Source organism: Maniola hyperantus, chromosome 14, assembly GCF_902806685.2.
Source record: "Maniola hyperantus chromosome 14, iAphHyp1.2, whole genome shotgun sequence".
In the NCBI taxonomy this organism is placed as follows: Eukaryota; Metazoa; Arthropoda; class Insecta; order Lepidoptera; family Nymphalidae; genus Maniola; species Maniola hyperantus.
The window spans coordinates 10,350,542-10,360,188 of NC_048549.1; the positions used below are offsets into that span (position 1 = coordinate 10,350,542).

Here is a 9,647-nt window from a genome sequence, read left to right on the forward strand (position 1 = left end):
CATTCTGAAGGGAGAGCCGTGCTCAGTAGTGAGCTGGCGATGGGTTGATGATGATCAAAGTCAAAGTCAAATGATTTATTCAAAATAGGTAATAAATTACTCTTTTTGATGGTCAGATGTTGGATTTCTAAGATATAGTGGTGATAATTATTACGCAAACTTAAAACTAAAGCTACGAGGGTTCCAAACGCGCCCAGTTAGGCTAACATGCGCACCACGAGAAAATTTTGTCTACGCATTTACTCGTCTTATTTGTATGAAGAAACACGAGATTAATGCGTAGACAAAATTTTCTCGCGGGGCGCATGTTAGGCCCTCAGGTCTGAGAAGAGCCCACAACAAACTCAGCCGGGTATTCTTTTTATTATCACCACTTTACAAAATTATTGAAACTTATTAGAACTATCACAAGCCGTTAAGCAACTCATTCCCGAGCTTGCTTATCATTTAAATAATCCTTTACATTGTAATAGGATTTTTCAATTAGTTTACGTTTTATGAAAACTTTGAACTTGTTGAATGCATAGGTAATGAGCAGACCGACTGAAAGACAAACAAGATTATATTTTCACGATGAATAGTGTAGTTCGACACCATAATATGTGGTTACCACAACCACCGTTCAAGGAAAGTAAGTCACAGTTTAAACTTTTTATCCATATTCGTTGAGTGTTTTTACTTATAAGCATTTTGATAAGGACACCTTACGATATTTACTTGCGTTTATGTAACCTGTTGTCACACAGCTTTTACCATTCGGTCTGACTCACAGACCAAGGTGTCCCAACTAAACCATAACGCTGTTTACCGACCACAACCTGTTGTAACGTTAAATTGACACTAAGGTGTAAAGCACACCGACGGAGTGGAGTGGTGGCGAGGCGTTTGCTGCGTTTTTATCAACTAACTTGCTTTTTTTCCTTATCACGGACCGATAAAATCTAGCAAGGCCTTCCACTTTTGATCCCAAATGTAACTAACAAATGCCATTTTAGGTATATATTAAGCAATAATTATAGTTATTGTGAGATCTAATTTGATTGATTTTTATTCTAACAAACACAACCGTATTAATAAGTAGATACATTATTATGACGGTTGAAATTGTTACAATTAAAAATCGTGGTCGCAGAAGCTTGGGTCGTCGCGCGAGTAACCAGCTGAGTCTAGCCATGTATTAGCCGCCATTTAGCGCGCCGCGAGCGCGACTACTCTATTTGCCGTCACTCACTGTGCCTCGAGTCCACTCGCTACGTTCGGTCAGCGTTGTGCTTAAAGCGTTAAGTTGCAACAAAGTTAATTAAATATTTATAAAATTGAATTTGTCTCAAATTCATATTTCAAGAAAATCGTTTTAAAAACAAGATAAACAGGTTTATCTACTGACAGCTTGCTGAATTTATAATTTCGTTATTTATGCTGGTATGGTACCTGGCTTATTTACATCTTAAATAAGGCTTATTAGAATCTTATTTAAATATGTAATAATATTTTATGAATACACAAAAAAGTTTAAGGAAAAGTTTCATTTATTATAAATGTTAAGCACGTATATTGAGACTTTGTTTTTTTACTATAAAATATAAAAATATCCCCAGTATTGAATACTTCTGCTGCATATTATGTTATTTAATTTAAGTGCATTCATTAAATGCAATGAACGTAGTAGGTAGGTATGTTTTTTTTAGGGGATTTTTTGTTATCATTTATTTCATAGCATTTAGCAATTATGTTTAATCAGTTCCTTTAATTTACCTAAAACGTGACAAGAAATACGTGACTCGTAACAAATTTTCCTTCTAGTAACATTAATGCACAAAAAAATATGATGAAGATGCTAGTAAGTAGGTTTTTTTTCTGAGTTTAACACAGCACCTATATTGTTAAAACTTTTTGTACTTATTAAAATCATCATCATCATGATCAACCCATCGCCGGCTCACTACAGAGCACGGGTCTTCTCTCAGAGTGAGAAGGGTTTTGGCCATAGTCTACCACGCTGGCCAAGTGGCCAAGTGCGGATTGGAAGACTTCACACACCTTTGAGAACATTATGGAGAACTCTCAGGCATGCAGGTTTCCTCAAGATGTTTTCCTTCACCGTTAAAGCAAGTGATATTTTAATTACTTGAAAACGCACATAGCTCCAAAAAGTTAGAGTTGCGTACCCGGGATCGAACCCCCGACCTCCGATTGGAAGGCGGACGTCCTAACCACTAGGCTACCACAGCTATGCTTATTAAAATATATAAGAATTTAATTTATTTAATTTTTTAGCAACAAACAAGCCTCTATTTGTTTTCTTCTGGCTGACTTCACTTAGTTTAACTTGTTTGTATGGTTGCCATTCCATCAAAAGTGGTGTAAAGTTTTTTGGCTACATCCAATTGTTCGATTGAGTTCAAAATTTATAAGTACATGTGGTTTAGATGATTATAGATGATAAAAGTACCATTGCGCGTCTCTGATGATGGTATTTGAATATTGCAATCTTCTACGATGGCATATGGCACGACAGTCTAATTTGGACTCATTTTCTTTGTTTTTCGAGTGCTTTTCAAAAAAGACTTTTTTACTACTTTAACAAAAAAATTAAATTTTAATGTACTGTACTAAAGCAGGCTATTTTTTACATTTATATTTATTTCTTATATAAGTACTCTATAGAAAAGAACTTCACTTAACCACTTGTTCATACAAACTTGCGTTTGACCTTTGTTAAAAATTAAGAACTAAAGAAACGTTCGCGTGATCAAAAACTACTAATCACATGACTGAAGTGAGTAAATAAAAATAATCAGGTGAAGTGAAATAAAATGCCGGCCAAATGCGTACCTACTCGGATATTTTTTCGACATTTTGCACGGACTTTTGCTCGGACGGGTTATCCTGTTTGTTACAAGTGCGCAATCAATGATGACATCAAACAAGATGTGGCCAAATAATAATTCATTAAATTACCGGACAGAACATTTTAACATTTAAATGCGAAACGTCTTCAAAAGATCTTTGCGTTGATTGCATAAAAATATAATGATGTATTTGACAATGTAGAAAAAAATTCTCACGTTGTTTCTTCAACTTTGAGGATCTTGGCTTCCTTGAGATTAAACTCGCTTAAAGACTAAAAAAAATATTAAAGTGACTGAACTAAATTTAAATTTATATTATGATAATTTATAATATTTACCAGGTGATGCCCGCGACTCATCCGCGTGGATTTAGGTTTTTTTTTGGTGAAAAAAATCCCATAGGAACTCTTTGATTTTCCGGGATAAAAAATTGCCTGACAATTTCCGGGATGCAAGCTACCTCTGTACTAAACTTCATATAAATCGTTTAAACGGGTGGGCCTTTAAGAATCACGTGGGAACTCTTTGATTTCCCGGGATAAATCCTATGTTCTTCCCCGGGATGTAAGCTAACTCTTTACTGTACATAAGGGTGTACTGTAATTAAGGGTGTTTGGTTGGTAGTAGAGATCATGCTTAGGAGAATCCATGTTTAATTCAGCAGCCCAAGAACAATCAGTGCGACAAAGTTTTGTCACGCCTTACAAAATTCTTGTTCAAAGCCATGACCTTTCCTTAATCAAATAATTTATTTTCACTTTTTGTTAAATGAAAAAAATACGTGACAAAGTTGCGGCCATTTAGGAAAAAGTAAATGATTTATATCTCATCATCTCGTCTGGTGTCCTCATAATGATTGCGGTTATCTAAAAGTCAAGTAAATATACAAACTTGTCCATTTGCAACAAAGTTTGCAATGTAAGTAGCTACGTTACGTGCGATAGGTCACAGGTCAATTATGAACATTAATAATGTTAGCTAATAGAACTTTAATATTTATTTTTAGTTATGACCAGTCTCTGTTAACCTGTTTACCTAGGTACCTTCCTATTTGTTATAAAAACCGGCCAAGTGCGAGTCAGGGTCGCGCAACGAGGGTTCCGTACTACAGTGGTATTTTTCCTTTGCCCTTTCATATGATACCCCACTTGATATAGTTATCTTACTTCGAGGCTACTTGACTCATATCTAATTTCGTCCAATAAATGATTATTTATTATAGTATTTTGCTTAAGACAACGAAATATATCAATAACAATTATTAAAAACGCAGGATGGATATATAAATCCAATTTTAAAAAATACAGTTTTTATTTTTATTTGAAACTCAGAAAACGCTGTCAGCCATGATGTGACGTCATTAAATATGTAAACAAACAAATGTCATCCCTATTGACTAACGTAGTATCCATATATATAAAATTTCAAGTCCTGACTAACTTATATATCAACGCACAGCCTAAACATCTAAACAGCTGGTCCTAGATACATGAAATTTGGTGGGTGTGTTCTTTGTAGGTAAAGAGAAGGTATCCACTAGGAAAGGATTTTTTGAAATTCCACCCCTGAGTGGGTTAAATGGGGGTTTGAAATTTATGAAGTCCACGCGGGCGAAGTCACGAGCATGAGCTAGTTTTTATATATTTCTAAAAACTCATAGTAAACGTAAAAAATTATCGTTTTCTCTTTATAAATCTTTAATTAATTTTCTAGATATAGTATTAAGCAATAGGTGCGAAGTGATGATTAAAAATTAAAAATAATTAAATAAATAAGTATACACATACAACAAATATTTGTATGTAAATAACAATCATTAATCTGTATTATTTATATTATTTATGTAATGTAATTTAATTTTGTTAATTTTGTTAATTAGCTTTAGGAAATGTATGTTAAGTTTATGCATGCTGTGGTTGCCTATAATAAGCTTGTCATTTTGTGATTGTATTTTACTTAGTTAAAATTGTTTTTGTGACTGTATTTGTGAATGACTAAGCTGTTGGTAAACCCAATAAAGAAAATAAAAAATAAAATAAAATAAATTAAATAAGTTATTAAGTAAGACTTACAACAAAGTGATCTTTGCAAAAATAAATTTGGGTTGCAGTCGTTAGTGATATAGGATCCCTTTAAGCAAGTCTTCGCGTGTTACGTATATTTATTTCACTGGGCACTCTAATCCACAACTTTCCTGTGGTCTTTATCGATGCGTTTTTACATTCTCGGATGATACAATAACGATAATTACTATATTTTCATGTAAACTAGTATAGAAGTCATATTTATTAAACTTTGGGAGGTTATGCTGTTGTTTACAAATGCATGACGTCAGAGCACAGATAATCTATCGGCCAAACATGGCCGACAGTGTTTTCACCTGTCTAAGAAAAATATATTTTTAAATTAAAGTTTTACGGTTTTTAGGGCGCAAAAAAATATAGTGTTAATTTTTTTTATCTAATAGGACAAATATTAACCATTTAAGACCTACTTAAAAAAAGTGTCAACTAGCCTATTTTTAGTTCATGACCACAATTTAATTTTTTTTTGTGTGATTTAACCACAAATTCACGGTTTTCAGATTTTTCCCCTAATGCCAGCTAGACAGACAGACAGACAGACAGCAAAGTGCTCCTATAAGGGTTCCGTTTTTCCTTTTGAGGTACGGAACCCTAAAAATATTAAGGCGATATGGGATTGCAGATGTACAAGGGTGCTCTCAAGACGCGTTGCGGGCGACTACGGGAGCGGTAGTCTGGGCCAACCGAGCGCAAATTTGTTGCACGCTTTTTATAAATAATATTTATATTTAAAATTCTATGTGCTCTGTTACCATAAAATAATACCGTAGTCCCTTAGTGTATTAAACGTTGAACCTAAATGCGAAACTTTATTGAAATTGGTTTTATATCATACCTATAAAAAAAGGGATCCCAATTTAAGTAGGTAATCTTTTTACGTAGACAAAATCGTGGGAATATCCTGTATGATACTGATGAAACCCTGCCAGTAGCTATTTGATTACACGCACATAAGGCAAAAATAAACCACTGACATGGCATGTAATATGAGACTCGCTAACAATGTTGCAGCGCATCTCGTTACAAAGAATATTATGCCATTTTCAATTCCATATCCAGGAATAGCATATTCTTTGAGTTGACTATATAAAGGATTCCAAACGACTAACCTTATTACCCGATTTCCGAACGAAACGGTTTTGATCTTAGTAGAATCCTATCTCTGTTTGTGTTTTTAAAACAATAAATTTTCTTCTTCCCTAAGCAATGTGGCTAATTCTGTTGTACTAATTTCAATCTCTTAAACTAAACTAAAATGACACGTCTAAATCTATTGCTATCCCTTTCATAATGTTGCTTGCGGAAAAGGATAGCACTAGATTTAGTCATGTTAATTTAGTTTAGAGATTGTGTACAAGAGAATCGGCCCCATTATCTACTTATATATTTTATTTAAAAAGAAAAAGCTGACTGAACTGACTGATCTATCGACGCACAGCTCAAACAACTGGACGGATCGGGCTGTAGCATGCAGATAGTTATTATGACACTAGCTGATGCCCGCAACTTCGTCCGCGTTGGATTAGGTTTTTTAAAAATCCCGTGGGAACTCTTTGATTTTCCGGGATAAAAAGTATGTCTTTATCTATACCCATGCAAAAAATCACGTCAATCCGTTGCACCATTGCGACGTGATTGAAGGACAAACCAACAAATCAACAAACCAACAAACACACTTTCGCATTTATGATAAGGGTACTGATAGACATCCGCTTAGAAAGAATTTTTAAAAATTCAATCCCTAAAGGGATAAAATAGGGGTTTGTAAGTTGTGTAGTCCACGCGGACGAAGTCGCGGGCATAAGCTAGTTAATATTATACTTCATGCTTCGTACTCGAGATTATTAGACTAGGTACTAGGTAGGTAGTATACGCATGCATAGTATTCACTTCATTATTCACTTCATTCTAAGACCCGTGTTCAGTAGTAGGCCGTCGGCGATGGGTTGAGATGATGGTGATGAAGATGAGATAGTACCTATAGTTCGCGCGACAAGTCGTAATGGCAATCGGGATATGAGGTGAGTCGTGGAGGAGGGGACTCCCTGCACACCCGCATAGCGCCCGCCCTATCCCGCACTGGGTTAGTGCGGGCGGTGTGCGGGTGTACGGGGCATCCTCACCCCGATTGCCATGTCGACCTGTCGCGATCAATGATTGGATTTTTGTACGAATTATGAACATTAACGTTTTGAAAGAAAAAATATTACTCGTACATGAAATATTGTATAGGTACTTTATAACTAAACTAGCTTATGCTCGCGACTTCGTCCGCGTGGACTACAAAAATTTCAAACCAGTTTCACCCCCTCAGGGGTTGAATTTTCAAAAATCCTTTCTTAGCGGTTGTACGTTATAATAGCTATCTGCATGCCAAAGTTCAGCCCGATCCGCCCAGTAGTTTGAGCTGATAGATCAGTCAGTCAGTCAGTCAGTCAGTCACCTTTTCCTTTTATATATTTAGATGTGCTACAGCAACGGAACTTTATGCAATTCTGCTCTTGCGCTATGATTGGCTAAAATTCAATTTTAGTAAGAGTAAGATAGGTACCTACCATTAAACTCAGCGATTATCAAAGATTGCGACTTGATCGCATGCGCGAATGGGAAGTTTCGTAATTCCGACAGACACAGGTTTTACCTACATGTTGTCCAGTTTTAAAGTTTTGAAAGTCAAATGGTCCAAACATTTTAACAAAATGAGTCATTGAATTTTTGACACCCCATTCCGCTACTCTGTACTTAAGTTATTGCTTTGAAGTTTTGACAGATTTACCATAAAAAATTAATTTGAAAAATCGTTCCTAGTTTCTTATAAGAATATGAGATTCATATAAATAAAACCTTTATTCACTTGGGTTTTACAGTTTTTTAATTTAAATTAAGAGATTCATATTGTAAGGATTTTTAAAATTAAAAGATTTCGAACAAATGCAGTCATTGAGTTTCGGTTGTACCTACTAAAAATTAAAATACGATAGTCTATCTGCTTACAAAATGAGGTTCGACTTATTTAAAAGGTAAATATTCCGAACAAAAGCCGGAGTCAAGCACGTAGTGACTGAGATGAGTCATGGACCTTTTCACCCGTTGCATTGTTTATTCTGGACGCAAACCCGTTCCTAAACGGTTTTCTCCCGGCGTTTTCTTAGAAAATTTAAAATATATACGTTATGAATATTCACTTTTTCGTCTATGAATATATTAAGTCACATTATTTTGTGTATATTCAACACTAACCGACGACGGTGACAGATCTTTAACAAAATGGGCGAACTTACTCTTACAGCCGTACTCAGAGTCGCTAATCATTACTTAATATTGAGTTAAAACGAGACAGATTTATGTGAGATATATAGCTCTGTCTCGTTTTAACTAAACTTAAGTAACGATTAAGCGACTCTGAGTACGGCTGATGAAAAATAATTAATTAATAGGTAAAAGGTACACACGTAAGAGAACAATCCGAAAACCGTGAATTTGTGATTACATCACCAAAAGACCAAAAAGTGTTATTTCTTGTATGATGGTAGGTACCTACGGAACCTTTCGTGTGTGAGTCCGATTTGCACTTGGTCGGTTTTTTGTTCTGGTAACAGTGCGGCGTTTATCGCGTTTTATTGAGACTTTCATCGAAGCGAATATGGTCCATTGGCCGCGCGCGCTGAAGAACTTTCTCATCGTGATCAAATACTTAACTTGACTGACACTTAAGTTTAAACTTAAAATATGACACTAAGCGGCCGAATACAGAGACATCTCTTAATGTTTGAGCGCAACTTTATAATTTTTGACATTTGATTTATAAAGCAAAATATCAAAAACATAGTTTAGAAAAATCTTTGCAATGAACCAAAACAATATACAACAATTAAAAATCTTTGCATTTGGGACGCTAATGTTAAAACATAGTTCTGTAATTCGATCATTTACTTAACCGTTCATAAGTAGGTAGGTAGGTATGTCGCAAAACTAAAAGGCCTTAAAATGTTTCAAATAAATTAGAAACTAAAATTTAATAAGTATAACATGCACAAAATTGAAAAATGTGAATCTATAGATTGCTTACTATCTCATGGAGATGTGAGAGTTAATTTTGTTTCAGAAACAACTGAACATAAAAAGTAGTAATTAAATATTGTACACCGAGTGGGTGTGTTCTAAAATACTATTAGTCTGTAGAGTAGTTGTGAAACAATAGGTAAGTACAATAGTTTCACACCAGTTTTATTATGCGCTAATGAAAATCTTAAATGCAAGCTATCATAAGATTCATAAGACAGCGCTTTCTCTCAACTCTCGAGTTATACAATAAAGCATAACTGTAAACATCCGCTCTTACCTCGTCTTTAGGCAAGTCCGTTAAAAATTCCGGCACACTGTTCCGAGATGCACAAAACACACAGATTTTAGCGAGTCGATGGATCGTCAGATCTCCACACCGTTACACGTTATGTGTGTCAAATGACGAGAGAAAAATAAGAAAATTTTCTTTAAACACACACTGGGAAAATCTGTCACAGAAACACACTTCGTCCGAACTTGTGGATTTGCAATTAATTATGTCACTCTCAGAAAATTGTGGGAGAAAAGTGAGTATGATAATAATTTTAGAATGTACAAGTGAGTACTAAGTACCATGCGCGCGCGACGTCGATGCTATGCCAAAGGTAAGCGCGCAAGCGTCGTATGCCTGCCTCTCTCTCAAAGC

At 35.1% G+C, this 9,647-nt stretch overlaps 1 protein-coding gene across 1 annotated transcript in view; it reads right to left on the reverse strand.

Annotated features, from left to right (window-relative positions):
* Nucleotides 1–9,647, reverse strand: part of RhoGEF64C (Rho guanine nucleotide exchange factor at 64C) — a 171,132-nt gene extending 161,485 nt beyond the window's left edge. The window contains exon 1 of the mRNA XM_069503065.1: nucleotides 9,279–9,647. The gene's annotated coding sequence lies outside the window, so the exon portion shown is untranslated. The remainder of the gene's footprint in view (nucleotides 1–9,278) is intronic.